This window comes from Orcinus orca, chromosome 7 (genome assembly GCF_937001465.1).
Source record: "Orcinus orca chromosome 7, mOrcOrc1.1, whole genome shotgun sequence".
NCBI classification, from domain to species: Eukaryota; Metazoa; Chordata; class Mammalia; order Artiodactyla; family Delphinidae; genus Orcinus; species Orcinus orca.
Genome location: NC_064565.1, coordinates 75837077 through 75860890, shown reverse-complemented (window position 1 = coordinate 75860890; position 23814 = coordinate 75837077). Strand labels below are relative to the sequence as shown.

The 23814-nt window shown below is 37.6% G+C and overlaps 1 long non-coding RNA gene across 2 annotated transcripts in view; it reads left to right on the top strand.

The window, feature by feature from the left end:
• The window catches only part of LOC117195533 (uncharacterized), a 125028-nt gene that overhangs the window by 25891 nt on the left and 75323 nt on the right, over positions 1-23814 (top strand). Inside the window, exon 3 of one of the 2 annotated variants that reach the window (XR_007478350.1) lies at positions 10632-11225. The exons of the other annotated variant lie outside the window; for it this stretch is intronic. This is a non-coding gene — a long non-coding RNA (uncharacterized LOC117195533). Of the gene's footprint in view, positions 1-10631; positions 11226-23814 lie in introns of those variants that run through there. 2 annotated transcript variants of the gene reach the window in all.

The following is a 23814-nucleotide window of genomic DNA, read 5'->3' as shown; positions in this document are numbered from 1 at the left end:
ATTTCTGTAGTATGTGGAAATGATTTTATTGACTTCGAAAATTTTTTTAGATGATCATGCTTATAGTGTCTCAGAAATTTCTCTGGTATCTTTTTAATCTAAAGAGCTTTGTGGAAGCTTTGATAACAAGCATTGTACTCTAAACAAATAAATTCTGGAGCTGCTATAAACCATCTCATGAAAAGACAAACCTAAAATGAGCGACTAAAATAAAGTGGGTAAATCAAGACTAGTTACTGTCCAATCTAGTTTAGAGTAGGTTTAGTGTCATGAGCAAAATGTGACTATCTGGGACAGGAACCATTTTTAATTAGGTAGAATTAGCTTTCTGTGAGCTTCATCTCATTCTATTGCACACCTTTTTTCCTACCGTCTTGTCTCTCAATCTTCGTGCCTTTCTAAGCTTGTAGAGGAGGAGAATGTTTTATGAGTCTCTGACTTTGTGTATTTAGTTTGCTGAGTTAACCCATCTTAGATTGGTTTGTTATAACAGAATACCTTAGACTGGGTGGCTTCAACAGCAAACATGTATTTCTCACAGTTCTGGAGGCTGAAGTTTGAGATCAGTGTACCAACATGGTTGGGTTCTTTGTAAAGGCCCTCTTCCTAGTTTGCAGATGGCCATCTTCTCACTGTATCTTCACATGGCAGAGACCAAAGAGAGGAACCAAGTTCTCTTGTGTCTGTCTTTATAAGGGCACTAATCCCACCTTGTGGGTTTCACACTCATGACCTAGTTATCTCCCAATGGCTCTATCTCTAAATAGCAACACGTTGGGGATTAGGATTTTCAACACATATGTTTTTGGGGGGCATGATCATTTCATCCATTGCATAACTTTTCCAAGTGTATTTGTATTTTAAAAGGGAACATTTGTATGAAGAACCTTAAAGGAATTTTCTTATTGTTTTTCAGAAGCTTCCTGATATTCCTTAATCTTGTCATGTAGATATCTCTCATAGTGCATCACCTTCTGCAACTAGGTTAAGGTCAACATTGTCCAGGAACAACTTAACTTTTCTGTGAGAGGGATAAACCTTTGAAAACAAATACAATAACGACTAGTAAGCAATTATAGGGATTGGTTGCTACCGAAACTTGTTATTGAGAGGTGTGCCCAAGGGGAGGCCTAATATAGTTTCTGATTAATATAGTTCAGCAGAGGGAAATTGCCTACTAAGGTTGGGGAAGCATAAAATATGTGGCTGAGAAGGAGTGAAAATTAAGTGGACAGAATGTCTTTTAATGCACTAACAGCAGGCAGGCAGCTGGGAGTTAGTGTGTGGTGAAGGCCCTGTTTGCCGTGAATAGCCAGACAATATTTCTTGCCACTGTAACTGAGATATATTGAGGGAATTTTTGCATTAAGTAAGGGCACTGGCAAGTTCATTTCTTCTGGCATTCTAGGAATAGCATACTAAAGAGAAGGCATGTAAATAGAGGGGTAACAACTAGTTATTGAAAGATGCACTTATCAGTTTATGACTAATGTTTTTTGTAGATTAGGAGTTTGTTTGCATCACTGTTGTCCACAGGAATCCAACTTTAAATCTCCCTGTTATAAACAGCAGTCCTCACACCATGAACCCATCCTATCAACCATCAGACATTATACAGATACTGCTTTGACAATGATTCACATTCTCTTTCTGGATAGAAATGAAAGTTTTGTAAAATTTAAGTAGAGATGTTAGACTGTAGAAAGACAGGTCTCTGTAGTTCTAGCCAGTATTCAAGCTGATAAAAATACTTAAAAAACGAATTAATGGGAATGCGTAAAAACCTTTAAAATATGAAAATTTCCAATGACTATAAAATGGGACATGGTCTAATCCTGTTTAGTTATTAGTTTTCTTTCATTTTACAGTTAATTTTTTTTCCCCATCTTTATTGGAGTATAAGGGCATTACAATGTTTTGTTAGTTTCTACTGTACAACAAAGTGAATCAGCTATATGTGTACATATATCCCCATATCCCCTCCCTCTTGAGCCTCCCTCCCACCCTCCCTATCCCATCCCTCTAGGTCGTCACAAAGCACTGAGCTGATCTCCCTGTGCTATGCAGCATCTTCCCACTAGCCATCCATTTTTTTTTTTTTTTTTGCGGTACACGGGCCTCTCACTGTTGTGGCGTCTCCTGTTGCGGAGCACAGGCTCCGGATGCGCAGGCTCAGCGGCCATGGCTCACGGGCCCAGCCGCTCCACGGCATGTGGGATCTCCCCCTACTGGGGCACGAACCCGTGTACCCTGCATTGGCAGGCGGACTTTCAACCACTGTACCAGCAGGGAAGCCCTAGCCATCCATTTTATATTTGGTAGTGCATATATGTCAGTGCTACTCTCTCACTTCATCCCAGCTTCCCCTTCTCCTCCGTTCCCTCAAATCTGTTCTCTGCATCTGCGTCTTTATTCTTGCCCTGCCACTAGGTTCATCAGTACCACTTTTTAAAATTCCATATATATGTGTTTAGCATATGGTATTTGTTTTTCTCTTTCTAACTTACTTCAATCTGCATGACAGATTCTAGGTCCATCCACCTCACTACAAATAACTCAATTTCGTTTCTTTTTATGGCTGAGTAATATTCCATTGTATATATGTGCCACATCTTCTTTATCCTTTCATCTATTGATGGACATTTAGGTTGATTCCATGTCTTGGCTATTGTAAATAGTGCTGCAGTGAACATTGTGGTACCTGACTCTTTTTGAATTATGGTTTTCTCAGGGTACATGCCCAGTAGTGGGATTGCTGTGTCATATGGTAGTTCTATTTTTAGTTTTTAAGGAACCTCCATACTGTTCTGCATAGTGGCTGTATCAATTTACATTCCCACTAACAGTGCAGGAGGGTTCCCTTTTCTCCACACCCTCTTCAGCATTTATTGTTTGTAGACTTTTTGATGATGGCCATTCTGACTAGTGTGAGGTGATATCTCATTGTGGTTTTGATTTGCATTTCTCTAATGATTAGTGATGTTGAGCATCTTTTCATGTATTTGTTGGCCATCTGTGTATCTTCTTTGGAGAAATGTCTATTTATGTCTTCCACCCATTTTTGGATTGGGTTTTTTGTTTTTTTGATATTGAGCTGCATGAGCTGCTTGTATATTTTGGAGATTAATCCTTTGTCAGTTGCTTTGTTTGCAAATATTTTCTTCCATCCTGAGGGTTGTCTTTTCATCTTGTTTATGGTTTCTTTTGCTGTGCAAAAGCTTTTAAGTTTCATTAGGTCCCATTTGTTTATTTGCTTTTATTTCTCTTATTCTAGGAGGTGGGTCAAAAAAGATCTTGCTGTGATTTATGTCATAGAGTGTTCTGCCTATGTTTTCCTCTAAGAGTTTTATAGTGTCTGGCCTTACAGTTAGGTCTTTAATCCATTTTGAGTTTATTTTTGTGTATGGTGTTAGGGTGTGTTTTAATTTCATTCTTCTACATGTAGCTGTCTGGTTTTCCCAGCACCACTTATTGAAGAGGCTGTCTTTTCTCCATTGTATGTTCTTGCCTCCTTTATCAAAAATAAGGTGACCATATGTGTGTGGGTTTGTCTGTGGGCTTTCTATCCTGTTCCATTGGTATATCTTTCTGTGTTTGTGCCGGTACCATGCTGTCTTAGCTTTGTAGCTTTGTAGTATAGTCTGAAGTCAAGGAGCCTGATTCTTCCAGCTCCGTTTTTATTTCTCAAGATTGCTTTGGCTATTTGGGGTCTTTTGTGTTTCCATACAAATTGTGAAATTTTTTGTTCTAGTTCTGTGAAAAATGCCATTGGTAGTTTGATAGGGATTGCATTGAATCTGTAGATTGCTTTGGGTAGTATAGTCATTTTCACAATGTTGATTCTTCCAATCCAAGAACATGATATATCTCTCCATCTGTTTGTTTCATCATTAATTCCTTTCATCAGTGTCTTATAGTTTTCTGCATACAGGTCTTTTGTTTCCTTAGGTAGGTTTATTCCTAGGTATTTTTTTCATTTTGTTGCAATGGTGAATGGGATTGTTTGCTTAATTTCTCTTTCAGATTTTTCATCATTAGTATATAGGGATGCAAGAGATTTCTGTGCATTAATTTTGTATCCGGCTACTTTACCAAATTCATTAATTAGCTCTAGTAGTTTTCTGGTGGCATCTTTAGGAATCTCTGTGTATAGTATCATGTCATCTGCAAACAGTGACTGCTTTACTTCTTCTTTTCTGATTTGGATTCCTTTTATTTCTTTTTCTTCTCTGATTGCTGTGGCTAAAATTTCCAAAACTATGTTGAATAATAGTGGTGAGAGTGGGCAACGTTGTCTTGTTCCTGACCTTAGGGGAAATGGTTTCAGTTTTTCACCATGGAGGACGATGTTGGCTGTGGGTTTGTCATATATGGCCTTTATTGTGTGGAGGTGAGTTCCCTCTATGCCTACTTTCTGGAGGGTTTTTATCATAAATGGGTGTTGAATTTTGTCAGAAGCTTTTGCTGCATTTATTGAGTTGATCATATGGTTTTTCTCCTTCAGTTGGTTAGTATGGTTTATCACATTGATTGATTTGCATATATTGAAGAATCCTTGCATTCCTGGGATAAACCCCACTTGATCATGGTGTATGATCCTTTTAATGTACTGTTGGATTCTGTTTGCTATTGTTGAGGATTTTTGCATCTATGTTCATCAGTGATATTGGCCTGTAGTTTTCTTTCTTTGTGACATCCTTGTCTGGTTTTGGTATCAGGGTGATCGTGGCCTTGTAGAATGAGTTTGGGTGTGGTCCTCCCTCTGCAATTTTTTGGAAGAGTTTGAGACGGATAGATGTTAGCTCTTCTCTAAATGTTTGGTAGAATTCGCCTGTGAAGCCATCTGGTCCTGGACTTTGGTTTGTTGGAAGATTTTTAATTACAGTTTCAACTTCATTACCTGTGATTGGTCTGTTTGTTTTCTAATTCTTCCTGGTTTAATCTTGGAAGGTTGTACTTTTCCAAGAATTTTTCCATTTCTTCCAGATTGTCCATTTTATTGGCATATATTGCTTGTAGTAGTCTCTTGTGATCTTTTGTATTTCTGTGGTGTTAGTTGTAATCTCTCCTTTTTCATTTCTACTTTTATTGATTTGAGTCCTCTCCCTTTTTTTCTTGATGAGTCTGGCTAAAGGTGTATCAATTTTTTTTATCTTCTCAAAGAACCAGCTTTTAGTTTTATTGATCTTTGCTGTTGTTTTCTTTGTTTCTATTTCATTTACTTCTGCCCTGATCTTTATGATTTATTTCCTTCTACTAACTTTGGGTTTTCATTGTTCTTCTTTTTCTAGTTGCTTTAGGTGTAATGTTAGATTGTTTATTTGAGATTTTTCTTGTTTCTTGAGGTGAGCTTGAATTGCTATGAACTTATGTCTTCGAACTGCTTTTGCTGCGTCCCATAGGTTTTGGATCATTGTGTTTTCATTGTCATTTGTTTCTAGATGTTTTTTGATTTCCTCTTTGATTTCTTCAGTGATCTCTTGATTGTTTAGTAGTGCACTGTTTAGCCTCCATGTATTTGTGATTTTTACTGTTTTTTTCCTGTAATTGATTTCTAATCTCATAACGTGGTTGGAAAAGATGCTTGATCTGATTTTAGTTTTCTTAAAATTTCCAAGGCTTGGAGAACGTTCCATGTGCACTTGAGAAGAAAGTGTATTCTTCTGCTTTTAGGTGGGATGTCCTAAAAATATCAGTTAAGTCTATCTGGTCTATTGTGTCATTTATGGCTTGTGTTTCCTTATTTATTTTCTGTCTGGATGATTTGTCTATTGGTATAAGTGGGGTGTTAAAGTCACCCACTATTATTGTGTTACTTTCGATTTCTCCTTTTATGGCTGTTAGCATTTGCCTTATGTATTGAGGTGTTCCTATGCTGGGTGCATAAATATTTACAATTGTTATGTTTTCTTCTTGGATTGATCCCTTGATCATTATGTAGTGTCCTTCCTTATCTTTTATAACTGTCTTTATTTTAAAGTCTATTTTGTTTGTTATGAGTATTGCTACTCCAGCTTTCTTTTGATTTCCATTTGCATGGAATATCTTTTTCCATCCCCTCACTTTCAGTCTGTATGTGCCGCTAGGTCTGAAGTGGGTTTCTTGTAGACAGCATATATAAGGGTCTTGTTTTTGTATCCATTCAGCGAGCCTGTGTCTTTTGGTTGGAGCATTCAATCCATTTACATTCTCGGTGATTATTGATACGTATGTTCCTATTACCATTTTCTTAGTTGATTTGAGTTTGTTTTTGCAGGTCTTTTTCTTCTCTTGTGTTTCCCGCTTAGAGAAGTTCCCTTAGCATTTGTTGTAAAGCTGGTTTGGTGGTGCTGAATTCTCATAGCTTTTGCTTGTCTGTGAAGCTTTTGGTTTCTCCATCGAATCTGAATGAGATCCCTGCTGAGTAGAGTAATCTTGGTTGTAGGTTTTTCCCTTTCATCACTTTAAATATGTCCTGCCATTCCCTTCTGGCTGGCAGAGTTTCTGCTGAAAGATCAGCTGTTAACTTTATGGGGACTCCCTTGTATGTTATTTGTTGCTTTTCCCTTGCTGCTTTTAATATTTTTTCTTTGTATTTACTTTTTGATAGTTTGATTAATATGTGTCTCGGTGTGTTTCTCTTTGGTTTTATCCTGTATGGGACTCTCTGCCCTTCCTGGAATTGATTATTTCCTTTTCCATGTTAGGGAAGTTTTCGATTATAATCTCTTTAAATATTTTCTCAGACTCTTTCTTTTTCTCTTCTTCTTCTGGAACCCCTATAATTAGAATGTTGGTGAGCTTAAAGTTGTCCGAGAGGTCTCTGAGACTGTCCTCAATTCTTTTCATTCTTTTTTCTTTATTCTGGTCTGTGCCAGTTATTTCCACTATTTTATCTTCAGGTCACTTATCTGTTCTTCTGCCCCAGTTATTCTGCTATTGATTCCTTCTAGAGTATTTTTAATTTCAGTTATTGTGTTGTTCATCACTGTTTGTTTACTCTTTAGTTCTTCTAGATCCTTGTTCAGTGTTTCTTGTATTTTCTCCATTCTGTTTCTGAGATTTTGAATCATCTTTACTATCATTACTCTGAATTCTTTTTCAGGTAGGTTGCCTATTTTGTGTTCATTTACTTGGTCTTTTAGGTTTTTACTTTGCTTCCTCGTCTGTAACATATTTTTGTATCATTTCAATTTTTTTTTTTTTTTTGATGGGTGGTTCTGTATTCCTGCCTTACTGGTTGTTTGGCCTGAGGCATCCAGCTGTGGAGTTTACAGGCAGTTGGATACAGCTGGGTCTTGGTGCCGAGATGAGGACCTCTGGGAGGGCTCACTCTGATTAATATTCCCTGGGGTCTGAGGTTCTCTGTTAGTCCAGCGGTTTGGACTTGGAGCTCCCACCACAGGAGCTCAGGCCCGACCTCCAGCCTGGGAACCAAGATCCTGCAAGCCACGTGGTGAGGCAAAAAGGAAAAAAAAAGGAAAAAGAAGCAGGACAATAACAAAGAATAAAAAACAAAATAAAATTAGAAAGCTAAAAAATATATTAGGAAAAATAAAAATATAATTGAAACAAGTGCAGTAAGGTAAAACAAAACCACAGCAGAGAAAAGAAACCAAAAGGGGAACAAGCCAAAAGGAGCAGAACAGAGGGGCTTCCCTGGTGGCGCAGTGGTTGAGAGTCCGCCTGCCAATGCAGGGGACACAGACTGGGTTTGTGCCCCGGTCCGGGAAGATCCCACATGCCACGGAGCAGCTGGGCCCGTGAGCCATGGCCGCTGAGGCTGCGCATCCGGAACCTGTGCTCTGCAACGGGAGAGGCCACAACAGTGAGAGGCCCGCGTACTGCAAAAAAAAAAAAAAAAATAAGGAGCAGAACAGTAACAAAGTATAAAGAATAAAATCAGAAAAATAAAAGATTTATTAGAAAAAATAAAAATATAAATGAATAAACAACAATGAATCAATAACAAGGTAAAACAGATCCCCAATCTAAAAGAGGAAAAAAGAAAAAAAGAAAAAACAAAAAACCTTGGCTATGGGGGCGGAGTTTAGGCAGAGGTGGAACTTAGGGGTGGGGTTTAGGGTGAGGCGGGACCTAGGTAGGGGTGGGGGGTGGGGTGGGGGGGTGAGCCTAGGCTCAGGACCCATGCAGCCAGAAAAGGCCTTGGGGGCAGGGCCTAGGCGGGTGATGTTCAAGTTTAGGGCAGGGCCTCTGCTTAGGACTGGCCCAGAAGCAGAGAGGCAGCATGTCCAAAGGGCTGCCTCCTGAGTGTGGAGTTCTGTGGAGTTCTGGAGTTTGGAGATAAGGTCCTGGGTGAGGGTGTGTGGGTGGGGTTTAGGCCCAGTGCATTTGGAGGGGGTCTCAGAGTGGGTCTCCGAGTGTAGAGGTGGGGCCCTGGGTGGGGATGTAGAGGCGGGGCCTGGGCACTTGGGCAGCAGGAGGGAGGCTCGAAGGGCAGAAGATTAGGCCCGAGAGCCCAATGGGCTCCCTGGTTCCTAAGTGGACAGGGAAAGCGCTGGCCACGTTCCCTTCTGCTCCTTTGTGTCCCCCCATGTCTCCCCCGTGGTCTCCCCTGTTGCTGCTGGACCCCTAACTGTGGGTGGGTCCTGCTGGGTGTAGGAAGTCCTCCCCTCCCTCAGCCACCCCTCAGGGGTGCCAGTCTCATAGGTCTGGCCTTTACTTTTGTTCCCCCTTCCCTCCCTCCCACTCCCTCAGGATCCACCCGGCTGGAGGGGGCCTTGGTGGGCAGAGGATCAGGCCCGGCATCTCAGCAGGCTCCTGGGGGCCCAAGTGGGCAGGGGAAACCTGGCCACTCTCCCTTTTGATCCTCTGCCCTCCCAATGGTCCCCCAATTTACCCCTTTAGGCATGGGATCCCTTCCCCTCCCTCAGCCGCCCCTCAGGGGCGCCAGTCCCGTCAAGCCTCCACTTCTCTTCCCCCCTCACTCCTCCCCATGCCCCACACCCTACCGGGTTGCTGGGGGTACCTCCCATCCCCTTAGGTGTCCATGGTCCCTCACGGGTGCCTGGTGGGTGCCCTAGTTGTGTGGAGACACAAATTCCACATCCTCCTAGTCCGCCATCTTGACTCCTCTCACAGTTAACGTTTTTTAAGTGTTGAACTAAAGCATAAACATAGATGTTGCCAGACCCAAGACTGGAAAATCGTAGTATCTTTAGACATAGGGAGTGAAGTCACAGCTGGAACCAACTTCTTTTTGTGATTTTCTATAAAAAAGGTTAGAAGATTTCAAAAATGTATCCCCAAAGTGGGAGACTGTGAGCTCTAGGGGCACACATGTTATGCTAAATTGGCATTGCTAATTATGAGCAAATTGGCAAAGAACTATTTTAATCAATTAATTCTTACAATTAAGTTCTTTATTTGTAGGTAGAGGTCTGTGCAGTAAACAGGAGTAACAAGACATGACTGCAAGGGCAACCTACATGTAACTATAGTATACAGACTTTTTTTTTTGTTTGAACAGAGAGGTGTGGCATATCTTAAATTAATTCCCCTTGCTTGGTGACAGTACTCTCAGGGTAGGTACTTAAGCTGTTCAGGTGATCAGATAATTTATGGAGAGGATGCTAAACAAGGCTTGCAGGCAGGGCTAGAAAACGGTGCTTCATATGATTTCCAGCAGATTGGGCCATGTGAGATGTGTGATTTATTGTTGCCTATGACTCCTACTAACACTGCAGTGAGTTCTTAGCCTGTCTTACCCCTTCCGTCTCCCCACTCTGCTGCAGGGCTGGGTCCAAGCTGTTTACAGTCTGGGAGTGATGGGGTAGAAGGGAACCACTCTACTGGTGATAAAATAGGATGATTTGCTTCTTTAGATCAGGAAATGTGGAAGCACATTTGTCCTATAAAGTTGGAGGACTGAGGAAGGCACATTCTTTACCATTAAAAGTAGGAAAATGTAAACTCTGATTTTGTTTTAAGAGTTAAGGAAAAGGGAGAGAGAATCATTTGATATGAATGTGAAAGTTTGGGACAAGCAGGAGCACAGGAGTACAATAACTGGCCTGTAGAGGGTGTGGTCAAAGTCAGTATGACATTTCTGAGTAATTATTTCCTGAATTTTGTGCACATGTTTCCAGTTCTGTTGAAATCCAAGATCTATCAACAAAGTTGTAAATAAAGTCTGTCTTAGTACTGCATTGGTGGTTTTTCACATCCATAAATTTTTCTTTCCAGGTTTATGTGGTATTTTGAGTGGTTGAATTAAGTTCAATGTCTAAACTTTTACGATATAACTTGATACATAAAAGTAAAAGGGGTTCTGTATATTTCAATATTATATTTTCTCAAATTATTTTATTTTTAAAATAGTGAGAATAAAGGAATATTATGTATTAACATGGCAAAGAATGTTTTAATAAATGTTAAACTAATATCTCAGCTGAACATTAATAACTTACATAGGTTAGTTACCTAATGGGAACACCATTTCAAGATGCCAAACTTAGTAATATTGAGATGTACAATTAGTGTGAGAAAAACGTATCCATTTAAATGGAAAAAATTAGTGGCCTATTAGCAAATGCATGAACAGCAAGTTACAGTTTTAGCAGGTAGAGTGAGCTAATGTGAACTAAGTCATTTTCAAAGCAAGTTTTAATATTTCCCTTTTTATATTCCAGAAATAAGAAGAAACGTACTGAGTATACTTAAAAAGACCTCGTAAATTCATCTTTTCAGAACAAACAACTCTGTTCTTTATACTGGTGGATGCCCTCTGAGAACAGTATATTTACCTTTTCAGATAGTTAGTTTCTCTTCCTAAAAGGGAATCTGGAGTAAATTACACTTTGTACAAGTTACCTATTTTGAGACTAGTTGCTATTTTGTTCATATATCACCTTGTTCATCCTCCTTCTGCTCTTTGTGACACCAATCAGCCTTTTTCTAAGGAGCTACCAAATTAATTTCTTTTATGTAATGAAAGCAGTGGGTTCTCATTTTAAGTTTATCTGCATCAGTGGAACAATAGCCACAAGTCAGAGATGTTCTCTATAATTCTCACTGCCATATAGCCTAGGAGCTTCTTCAGCTCTTAAACTGAATTCCCCGTATAGCCTGTCTGTCAGATGTTGTGTATGGAACACAGGATTAGGAGGTGTCCTACCATCCTACCTCCATTTCAGATCTAAACCTCAATGCCATCTTAAAAGATACAGCCAAATTTGAGTCGCAGAGCATTTGTTACTTTCAAAGTAGTTAAAAAAAAATTTTTTTTTTTTGCGGTACGCAGACCTCCCACTGCTGTGGCCTCTCCCGTTGCGGAGCAGAGTCTCCGGGCGCGCAGGCTCAGCGGCCATGGCTCATGGGCCCAGCTGCTCCGCGGCATGTGGGATCTTCCCGGACCGGGGCATGAACCCGTGTCCCCTGCATCCGCAGGCAGACTCTCAACCACTGCGCCACCAGGGAAGCCCCCCCCCCCAAAATCTTTGAAAATAGCAGCCACCAATTTTCCTGACTAATGACTCACCTTTTAAGCCAACTTTAATAAATTCACATTTAAATTAAACAGACCTGATGACCAAAAGGAAAACTTTATTATTTTAAGAAGTTAGCTTCTATTATTATAGTTAGCATCTCACCCCAAGGTGACAATTTCAGAGCATGGAAATAGTTCACTTGTAATGAATTCCAAAATCAATTACCAATGTCTTATTAATTTGTTATAAATGGCTCAATTTGCAAATAAATTCAGGAAACGGCTTCTCAGTACTGACTACCTAATCTTACTTTTGATTTTTTTTATTCTCTTGTATTCATTTAGACTGTAATGAAAAGACTGCAGTTGGGAACTGGTTATTAAGATCATTAAACAGTCTTGGGATATAAGTGAGCATAGTCCATACCACGTGCTCTTGTGGCCTTCCAGAGCAGGGTAGCCACTGTATTTGGATAGCTTATTATCCCAACTTTTTATGCCTGGTTTTTCTGTCTATGGCCGTTACCTCATAACCTCATTTCCCTCCCTCGTCCATTCCAACCCTATGGCCATGCTTTGCTAGGCAGCAGCAGCCGGATTTGACTTCATTCACATTGATTCTAACTTGTGTTCTGTTCCCTTCTTTTGGGGCCTTTTCTCCATTAGGACATATAGACAGTCAAATTTACCTTTACTCTTTGATCCTGCAGAAATTTTGCTAAAATTTGGTAGTTTCAATCATCTTGGCTTTTTAATTAAAAATAAATATTTTATTTGTTAGACCTGGTTTTTTCCTTACTACAGACCTTTTTGGTGTCTCTTGAGTCATGCCACATAGTTACATTCTGCTGTGACTATGCATGTCTTAGCTTGAAGGACCAAACCATCAGGGTATGTGCTGGTGAACTCCTGAGCCTGGGGTTGCTAAGGTGGTGAATCTGTACTTAAGCACAGAGCCATCCTCTGGGGACACATTTTACAACATTATGCTCTATTTAGGCAATTTTAGGCTGGACTTTACAGATTTGGGACATGCCCTGGAGAACCAGGAGGTCCATAAGAACTCGTATCTGTTCCAGGGCTCAGTCATCTTATTCATTGGAATGATAGACTAGTGTGCTTCCACTGACTAATGTGTTTTCACAGTTCAAAATGCTTCACAGTATTTCCAGGTTTTATGAAGTTTAATGAGAGACAAAATGTGCTGATGGAATCTAGCTTCTTAATGCAGTAATATTTTCCTTCCAGTCTTCAGATATATTTAGATTTACTAAAAACTCATTAATGTTGGCAGGTCATTAGAAGTTAACATTTCCCATTGCAGTGATCTTCAGTTTAGATTGTAATAGTGTTTGTTTCCATTAATGATCCAGTTAATTATCACAATATATGTGGTTGAGCTGTGGGAATTAGGAGCTCTAGCTGATCGTATTTTCTTCTCCTGAGGAGTAAGCAGTAATGTCACAGCCCCTTCACACATTTCAGGCAGATCATACATATGGTTATAAAGCCAAATTGCTTTTTTCCAACTTAAAATTTATAGTTATTCTATACTGAAGATTGGACTGACAGTATGGAGTTGGACATTCTAAAGACACCAGATCAGATAAATTCTCTAAGGGAGAAGGTAAAAGAGATCTTGGAAGAAATCCCTAGAGTCTTTGCCATTTGTCCATGATGATTTCATTTAAAAGGTTTTTTTTTTTTAAGTATGAGGAATAAAATATATCTTCATAGTTGTGTTTCCATATTTCTCTCAGCATGTTACTTCCCAAAAGTAATTTCTTAAAAACTCCTTAAGAAAATAACATAAAACTATCATAGAATCATAGAATATTAGAACCAGAAAATATCTGATTTACAATATTTGATCACAGCTATTCCATATAGCTTGAGATAGGATGTTGGGTATTTTTCAGTGGTTCTTGCATTTGTATTTCCTGGGATCAGGCTGCCTAAGGCACTGGGAATAACCTTATACCCTGTCAATTAGTATCAGTGCCTAGAACATAAAAGGTACTTACAAAATGTTTGCAGAATAGATGAATGAGAGAATGAATGGAAGGTAGGAAATATATACCAGATAGACTGAAGTGCTACTCTCTGCTCAGCATTATTATTACTTAATGATATGAAAACAAAGGGAGCATAATTACCTTTCAGTTTGTGAATGTACTAGGCTCCTAGTTCTATTTTTAGTTTTTTGAGAAACCACCATACTGTTCTCTATAGTGGCTGCACCAATTTACATTCCCACCAACAGTGTGTGAGGATTCCTTTTTCTCCACACCCTCACCAACATTTGTTTTTTGTGTTCTTTTTGATGATAGCCATTCTGACAGGTGTGAGGTGATATCTCATTGTGGTTTTAATTTTCATTTCTCTGATGATTAATGCTTGACCAACAGAAGGCACACACTTGATATATTTTCAAGATAATAAGTTTGAAAGGCTTTTGAAGAGTTAGGAATTCCTAACCCTTCAAATCTATTTATTATTTTAATGTTAGACCGGAGTCTTAGGTGTATGTATTTCTTGTCACAGCGTTTAGTGAAGGTTCCCCTAATCTCCTCTAAGCATTAACAGAGAGACTCAAGTCAGAAAGAAGTGAGGAATGAAGTTAAGAAAATAAGAGAAGAGTTTGGTCTTGAGGGTTGGTAGACAGAAGGGATAGCAAGAGTGAGAACATGGGGACAGTTAAATATGCAGCCTGATTTTCCCTCTCATGGCTTTAGCCTGGGTTGAAAGAGTTTGGGCAGTTGATGGGATATCAATGGCATGCGGCTCTTCCTTGCTCCCTTAATTGAGACTCATGGAGGAGACTGAGCAGAGAGATCCTGATCCGTGTAGAGAAGGCAGTAGGTTGGACACTAACGTGAGAGACAGTGAGGGTGAGTGACCCCAAAACAGGGGTTGAGAAAAGACCTCTAGGCCAGGGGACTGTATGGAGGCAGTAGGTAGAACCATGAGTCTGAAGCCAATAAGAATTGTGGGAAAGCTGAGTTGGCAAGAGGAAGAAGCCAATTTCTACTGGGAACAAAGTCCAAGCCAAAGGAATAGACCATAAATTTGCTGGCTGTAAATTGTAGCAACAGTGTCCAGGGCAGCAAACCATAACTTGGAGAACAGGGGACCTCAGTTCAGACACCAGCATTACCAGTGCCAGGATTGGCTGGGGGCCACTTCATCCCAACACCAGGAGAATGTAATACCTAAAATGGTTGTGACTTCACTGGGTGTTGGGCAAGAAGAGGCTCTTGTGATACAGAGTTTTTATCCAAATGGGAGAGTGAGCATTACTTGAAGGGACTGTTAGATGACCAGATTGGATGGGGGATCTCTCTATGTCTAGATCTCTATTATGTTTTTATCTAAACCCACTAGGTATTATGTGGAGAAAAAAGAAACAGGACAGATTAGTTTTAGACTAAATAAGGAACTTAAGATTTGGCTGCACATCTGAGTTTTAATGTCTGTTACATTTTATGAACATGTTTTCCTTGCTTGGCTTCAAGAGGAAAATATTGGCCTAGAAACTCTCCAAGGTCCCCTATAGCTTTAAATATTAAGGTTTCAGCCCATTTGCATTATTTATCAAACTCCCGCAGCAGCTTCCTTAGAGGTTTCCCTCTCAATGATCTTTCCTTCAATACTCTGTCTCCTGGATTGGAACAAGAACACTCTCCTAAATGCCTCTTTATTCATGCGATTTCCCTGCTCTGAAGCACACTGTCTTGGAACAGATTAAAACTCCTTTTAGGGATCTTAACATTGTCTGTTGCCTGTTTTGTTTGAGGCCCTTTGCAGGAACAAATGTATTTACCATATGTTGAAAACACTGGATTCTCCTGGTCTTGGTTTTCTTTTCTAAAAGGCAGCTCTGTCCTCCTTAAAGTTTTTGAGGTTCATGCTCAGAACTTCTTTTTCACACTGATGCAGCAGCTTTTGATTAGGCCCTCATTATAGTTTCCATTTCCTGGAAACAATACCTCAGTGATGTTAGACACACATTTTTATTTGCTGCAAAAAATACTGTAGGGGGTGATGTATGTAGTTCATTTTTCTGTAATTTTTCTTTAAATTCCTACACACCTGTAATTTGCAGGAACATGGATGCAAATAGATATTATCATACTAAGTGAAGTAAGTCAGAAAGAGAAAGCCTTGATTTTTATAATTTATTCTCCCTTTAAATATGTTCTATGCAGTTCTGCCCTTGGGAAGAAACTCAGGCAGGCCCTATAACATTTCTGGAAACTGTCCTCTGGTTATTTCAAGTCAAAGATCAGAGTTGTAGTTTAGTTGTTAAAATACCCAATCTCTTGTACTTGTTAAAATTTCAATCTTGTTTTGTATTTGTGGCTCTCCTCTCCTAACATCAGCAGTACGCAGGCAGGTAGCTGGGGAGAAGATGGGGGTTATGGCCTGCTCCTTGCTTTTTCCTTTTTCTACTCCTTCTTCCTATCTCATCAACCACATTTTCTTTTTTTTTTTTGCGGTATGCGGGCCTCTCACTGTTGTGGCCTCTGCCGTTGCAGAGCACAGGCTCTGGACGCGCAGGCTCAGCGGCCATGGCTCACGGGCCCAGCCGCTCTGCGGCATGTGGGATCTTCCCGGACCGGGGCACGAACCCTTGTCCCCTGCATCGGCAGGAGGACTCTCAACCACTGCGCCACCAGGGAAGCCCTCTTTTTTTTTTAATTCTATTTTTTTATTGAAGTATAGTTGATTTACAGAGCTGTGCCAATCCCTGCTGTGCAGCAAAGTGACTCAGTTTTACACATGTAGACATTCTTTTTTTTAATATTCTTTTCCATTATGGTTTATCACAGGATATTGAATACAGTTCCCTGTGCAGTACAGTAGGACCTTGTTGTTTATCCATTCTGTATGTAATAGTTTACATCTGCTAATCCCACACTCCCAGTCCTTCCCTCCCCTACCCCCCTCCCCCTCAGTAACCACAAGTCTGTTCTCTATGTCTGTGAGTCTGTTTCTGTTTCATAGATAAGTTCATTTGTGTCGTATTTTAGATTCCACATATAAGTGATATCATATGGTATTTGTCTTTCTCTTTCTGACTTACTTCACTTAGTATGATAATCTCTATTTGCATCCATGTTGCTGCAAATGGCATTATTTCATTCTTTTTTTTAAAATGTTGAGCCTTCTTTTAATTTATTTTTATTTTTGGCTGTGTTGGGTCTTCGTTTCTGTGCAAGGGCTTTCTCTAGTTGTGGCAAGCAGGGACCACTCTTCATCACGGTGCGCAGGCCTCTCACTGTCGTGGCCTCTCCTGTTGCAGAGCACAGGCTCCAAACGCGCAGGCTCAGTAGTTGTGGCTCACGGGCCCAGTTGCTCCGCGGCATGTGGGATCTTCCCAGACCAGGGCTCGAACCCATGTCCCTTGCATTAGCAGGCAGATTCTCAACCACTGCGCCACCAGGGAAGCCCTATTTCATTCTTTCTTTTATGACTGAGTAGTATTCCATTGTATATATACCACATCTTTATCCATTCTTCCATCGATGGACATTTAGGTTGTTTCCATGACTTGGCTATTGAGAATAGCTGCTATGAACATAGGAGTGCATATCTTTTTGAATTATAGTTTTGTCTGGGTATATGCCCAGGAGTGGAATTGCTGGGTCATGTAGTAATTCTATTTTTAGTTTTCTGAGGAACCTCCGCACTGTTTTCCATAATGGCTGTACCAACTTACATTCCCACCAACAGAGTAGGAGGGTTCCCTTTTCTCCACACCCTCTCCTGCATTTGTTGTTTGTAGACTTTTTAATGATGGCCATTCTGACTGGAGTGAGGTGGTAACTCATTGTAGTTTTGATTTGCATTTCTCTAATAATTGGTGATGTTGAACATCTTTTCATGTTCCTACTGGCCACCTGTATGTCTTTTTTGGAGAAATATCTATTAAGGTCTTCTGCCTATTTTTCAGTTGGGTTGTTTTTTTTGTTGTTGTTGAGTTATATGAGCTGTTTGTATATTTTGGAGATTGAGCCCTTGTCTGTCACATAATGTGCAAATATTTTCTCCCATTCCATAGGTTGTCTTTTCTTTTTTTTTTTTTTTATGGTTTCCTTTGCTGTGCAAGAGCTTGTAAGTTTGATTAGGCCCCATTTGTTTATTTTTGTTTTTATTTCTGTTGCCTTGTGGTACTGACCTAAGAAAACATTGGTACGATTTATGTCAGAGAATGTTTTGCCTATGCTCTCTTCTAGTAGTTTTATGGTGTCGTTTTTTTATGTTTAAGTCTGTAAGCCATTTTGAGTTTATTTTTGTGTGTGGTGTGAGGGTGTGTTCTAACTTTATTGATTTACATGCAGTTGTCCAACTTTCCCAGCACCACTTGCTGAAGAGACTGTCTTTTTCCCATTTTATATTCTTGCCTCCTTTGTTGAAGATTAATTGACCATAGGTGTGTGGCCAACCACATTTTCTGACCCTTCCAGCATGGGAATATTGGAAGGGAGAAGATGCATGGAGAACAGGAACATTCTTGTTAGTCTGCTCCTGGTGTGATAACCCAGAATTGCTGGTCTCTGGATTTGGTAGATATTTGAAGAAGCCTCTTATTCACAAAGATTTTCTTTTCTTTTTGGTTTTTCTGTGTTTCCCACATTACTAGGGATCTCTCACTTGCAGTTCTGTTAATGATGGCAAGTGCATTGTAATTCCAGCTGGTAGTTTACTACTTCATTAGCCCCTTAGACATCCTGAACAAACTCTGACTTTTGTCTAATGAAGTCAACTTGCTCCTTTTGGTGGCCCAATTTGGACAGTACCTAAGAGACCTTATGCGCATGCTTTCTCTCTTGTGTTGTGTGCTCGTGCATGCTTTGTCCCAAGAGACTTGGGGATTTTGGGCTGCCCAACGTAGCTCATCTTCTTTCTCTTCTGTTTAAGTAGCTAACTAGAACATCTTTTTATCCTTCAGATTCTCCAGGTGGGAGCAGTGTAGCAGGCCATCTTGTCCCTCAAACTACAAGAGACAAATAATAATTGAGCTTCCTAATTATTTTGAACTGGAGGTAGAGGGGGAACTATTCCCACTCTTTCACACTGTGGATTAATAGGGCTCAGCGAACACCAATAATTCTTTCAATAATTCCTCCTTATTTTTTTATTCTAGACTTTTTTGTACTTTCTATTTGGGCAAAAGGTTTAAGGATGGTTTTCTTTCATCTTTCTTTTTGCAAATCCTAATGGTGGTCTGTCACCTCACTTAGGGATATGATTTTTATTATCTTTGGGCCATTTTAACTCTTTCTTTCTTGCTTGCTTTCTTGTTTCATTTCCTTTTCTCTCTCTCTCTCTTTCTCCCCCCTTCTTTCCTTCCTATCTATCTATCTATCCAACTCTATCTATCCTTATTCTGTTTGTGCCACCATTTCCTCATTTTTAAAATGGGGATAATACTACTACGTACTTCATAAACATACTGTTAAGACAATGTGTTAATAAAAGGAGAATCTTAGAACAATTTTTAGCACATAGTGTTATATAAGAGTTTGCTATTTTATTATTAACAACATTATTATCGCATATAGTTTATGTATATCTAGACATCATTGAACCACATCAACAGGTGCAACCCTTGATGTGCCCCAGGGATGGTGCTAGTGCTAGAGCTGTAACATTTAGTTAAATATGGTTTCTTCCTTTTAGTGGTTCAATGTATGCCTAATATTTTCTTACTAAGTATTCATTTATTTATTAGAAAAATAATTGAGCATATATTTCCAGTGTACTGGTAATCAATACAATACAGTTCCTACTCTCATGTAAAGTTTAATTCATTCTCCATAGAATACAACATTCTCCATATATTGGGAGCTCAAAATGGTCTCTGGTGTGTGTGTGTGTATGAGTGTATATAATATGTTTTCACATATATATATATATATATATATATATATATATATGTATATGTATATATATGTTTTCTTTTGCATAAACAGATCCTGCCATGGACAGTGACATTTTTCTTTTGGAAATAAAATAATGTTTTATATTAAGGAAGTTACTTTCAAAATATAAGGATCATATAAAAAATTTAAATCTCAGACAGTTGTACCATATCCTAGCTTAAATGAATAAAACACGAGTTTCTGCCCATTTAATTTTATACTGTGTCTTAATGGCAGAAATAAATGAGAAGTCAGTGTTTCAATAGTCAGGATTTATTTAGGAAGGAACTTTCCACATATCTCCAACAAACCAGGCAGTTGAATACAATATTTAGTCATAGGTACAACTATTTTTTGCACCAATTTTTATTTACTTATTGTAAGCTCCTCACTTATATAGTAGGTATAGTACATTCAGTAAATTGTCATGACAATAGGCTTACCCCCCACTGCGATTATTGAGAGAGTAGAAGAGATAAAATGTTTCCATGTGGTATAAGTGTGGCTCTGAATGATTCTAACATTGGTCCTCTAAGCCTCTCATTTGTAATAATCCTATGTGTATTCAAATTATGAAAGTACCAAGCTTGGTGTCTGTTACTCATTGAGCCCTCTATAGCTTAGTAAATACTGACTTGACAGGGCATTTAGTGTATTCTTCTGCTTTCAAAGGATGTCGTATTATATTTTTATTTTAAAATTAAAAATAATGTTTAAATGATTCTAAATTTTACAAAATGAGGACTTTCTACAGTATGCTATATTATTATATACAACTAAATATAAATAATACACATGGTGGGTTTTACTACTTTTCTTTAATTTCTCTTCCTAAAGAAACTGGAAAGAACCTTAATCACTGTATATGAGGAGCTATGATTTCCAATATGGTGGCTACCAACCACATGTAACTATTAAAATAGAAATTAAGTAAAATTAAAGTAAAATTAAGTAAAAGTAAAAATTAATGTTCTCAGGTGAACTAACAGTTAAGTGCCAATAGCCAAATGTGGCTAGTGACTATTATGTCAGATAGTCCATATATAGACCATTTATATAATCACAGACAATTCTGTTGGACAACTTAGTCATAGATTCTGTTCTGTATGTCCCACAAAAGGCTTGCTTCACCCACTTTGAGCTTGGATGCTTCAGCACCTTGATTGCTGAATTCTTAGTTTTTTCTTGTGCATTTTCTCAATGTTTTGTCTGTTAGGCTTTCTTTAAACCTAATATATTTCTTGCTTTTTATTAAATCAACCATATTGAGAAATAATTTACATATAATAAATACACCCATTTAAAATGATACTTTCAAAGAATTTTGGCTACCACAATTAAAAGATAAAACATTTTCTTCACATGAGAAAGTTCCTTTAAGTCCATTTGAAATCAACCACCACCCCAATTCCTGGCCCCAAACAATAACTGCTACACTTTCTGGTGCTATACATTAGTTTAGTCTGTTCTAAACTTTCACACAAATGGCCTCATGTAGTTTATATTCTTTTGTGTCTGGCTTCCTTTTCTCAGTCTAATGTTTTTGAGTTTCTTCCATGCTGCTTGATTAATTTTTAAGTTTCTGAGTAACATTACATTTTCTGAATATATCAGTTTGCTTTTCCATTCTTTCATTTGTTATTTTCACCATGCATTCTTTTGGAAATTTTATGGGTTTAGCTTTTATGTTTAGGACTATGTGGATTTTAAATTATTTTTTGTGTATAGTCGTATGTAAGGAATAAGGTTCATTTTTTTGTATATACATATTCAATTATTCCAGCACTTTTTGTAGAAGAGGCTTTCTTTTCTTTATTGGGACTTTTTTTATTGAGATCTTTGTCAAAAATAAATATACCATGAATGTAATCTGCATCAGTTACAATCCAACTTTGCTGTAAATTACTGTGTTATAATATGCTGAGAACAGCATCAGTCTAGTCAGTAGATGAAATTTTTAAAATGGACTTCTTTATAGGATAACTTTCTAAAACTTTGTTTTCCCATTGTAAACTGTGCTACTTAACATTTGCTAATTAACATCTTTAAGCATAAAATCTTAACCTGTTGGTGCTTTCTTTCTATGGGCTAGAGTCCCAGAAGTGGGATTGCTGAATCAAAGTTTATGTAAATTTTTAATTTTATTGGATGCAAAAATTCTAAATAAAATATTAGTAAACAGAATACTACATACCTCCAAAGAATAATACATCATGACTATGTAAAACTCATCCCAGGAATGCAAGCCTATTTTAATATTTACCAATTAAAAGAGGAAGGTATATAATTATATAGTAGATACTGAAAAACCTTGAATGAAAGATAGAAGTTATCCATAAAACATCTAAGTAAATAAGAACAGCAGGGTATGCTTAAATCAGATAACCGCTATTAGAAATAAATAGCAAACATTATTCTAAATGACAAAACATTATAGACATTTCTGTCACAATTAGAAAAAGGACAGAGATGACCAATATTTTATTAGAATTCAACATTGTTTTGGAAGTTCTCTAAAATGCAATAGGAAAAAAAATGAAATAACTAAAATAATGGAAGCAAAAACATAAAATGATTGTTTTCTCTTTCTTTTTTTGTCTATGATATCTTATTGTCCTTAGAAATTTCTGGAGACTAAATTATGTCCCCTCCTAAATTCATATGTTGAAGTCCTAACCCCCAACTTGACCTCTTTGGAGATAGAGCCTTTAAAGAGGTAATTAATGTTAAAATAAGGTCATAAGAGTGAGACCCTAATCCAGTATAACTGGTATCCTTATAAGAAGAGGATATTAGGGCACAGACAACACAGCTGACCATGTGAAGACACAGCAAGAAAGCTTGGCTATCTTCTGCAAGCCAAGGAGAGAGGCCTTAGGAGAAAGCAACCCTTCTGACACCTTGATCTTGGACTTCTAGCTTCTGGAACTGTGAGAAAATTAATTTCTGTAGTTTAATCCACCTGGTCTGTCATATTTTGTTTTGGAAGGCTTAGAAAACGAATACAGAAAACCATGACATGCTCATCCTAGTAAAAATCTACAAATTAAAATAAGGGAATTTGGTTAGATGGCTGGTTAGAAAATAATTATAATGAACCAAAATTTTTCATTATGTTATATATAACCACTTCTAAATGGAAATTAGAAAAAAAATTCATAAATATAATTAACTATATGGTAAAGATAAGATTTTAATATCTTGATCTTTAACTACTGTGTAAACATCGGCTATCATTTCATTTGTTTATGACTGTCTTAAAGGGAAATTCTTTGGCTTCAACACAAAAACACTGACCTTTATACCACCTTCTGTTTATTGCTGGCCTGACAATATCAGGCATGTACATAATTGTTTATTTAGCTTATTGAAAGGAAAAGTTTAAATTACTCAGAATATTAATTGTTGAGTAGTTATTTATTCAAGTTATGTTTAATAAATGTGAAAAAATATTGAACATCAGCAGAAAATTCTTGCATAATACCATTTCATTTCACTAAATTTCAACAAACATGGTTTCTAAAAAACAATCTGAAAGTAAATAATTTATATTATAGCCTAATTTAATTATCCAGTAACACACATAATAAGAGCTTATTTTTCAAATCAGTTTTACTAAAAATAAAAATCATATTATAGTACTCTTCTAGTTTTAATCTCAACTTTGAATTTTACTTAAAGGCTGTTTGAGGTAGGAAAGATATGTCATTTTACAAATTTATTCAAGTGATAGAAAGAATACAATTTTATTTCAAGTTTTCTCATTCAATCTTCTCTTCTGAAATTACTATACCATCTTTTACATATATAGAAGAATGTAGAAGATACCTTAACTATTTATTATTTTTAAGATCATGTACTATTCCATCTTCTATAATGCTTTCATGATTTTAAGTAAAATGTTATAGAATTATTACTTTATTGTTCACAGAATTGATAATACTATTTATAAACATTTAAGCAATCCAGAAATATACAAGAGGTAACTCATTTGATTTTCTGCCTGGAAGTGTGGATTTATTCATAACTGAATTCCCGTATTTAATATGGAAAAATCATCAGATGTCATAAATATATATATATATAAATTATAGCAAGATCTATATTAATTATTTGTGCTTTTATTATTTTAAAAATTAATTCTAGCTTTTAAAATGGAATATACCATTATGCTTTTCATTTAAAAATTAAGGCCAAAAAAGGGGCAAATTTCTCTTGTTTTTTAACATGATTTTTTCTACTGTGTTGATCATTTATACTGTTAGGTTTCAATTCTGATTTGCTTTAAATCTTTTTTTTTCTTTGCATTCTAACAACGTTCTTTTTTTTTTTAATTGAAGTATAGTTGATTTACGGTTCTGTGTTAGTTTCTGGTGTACAGCAAAGTGATTCATATATATTTATATATATATATATATATATATTCTTTTCTATTGTGGTTTATTACAGGATATTGAA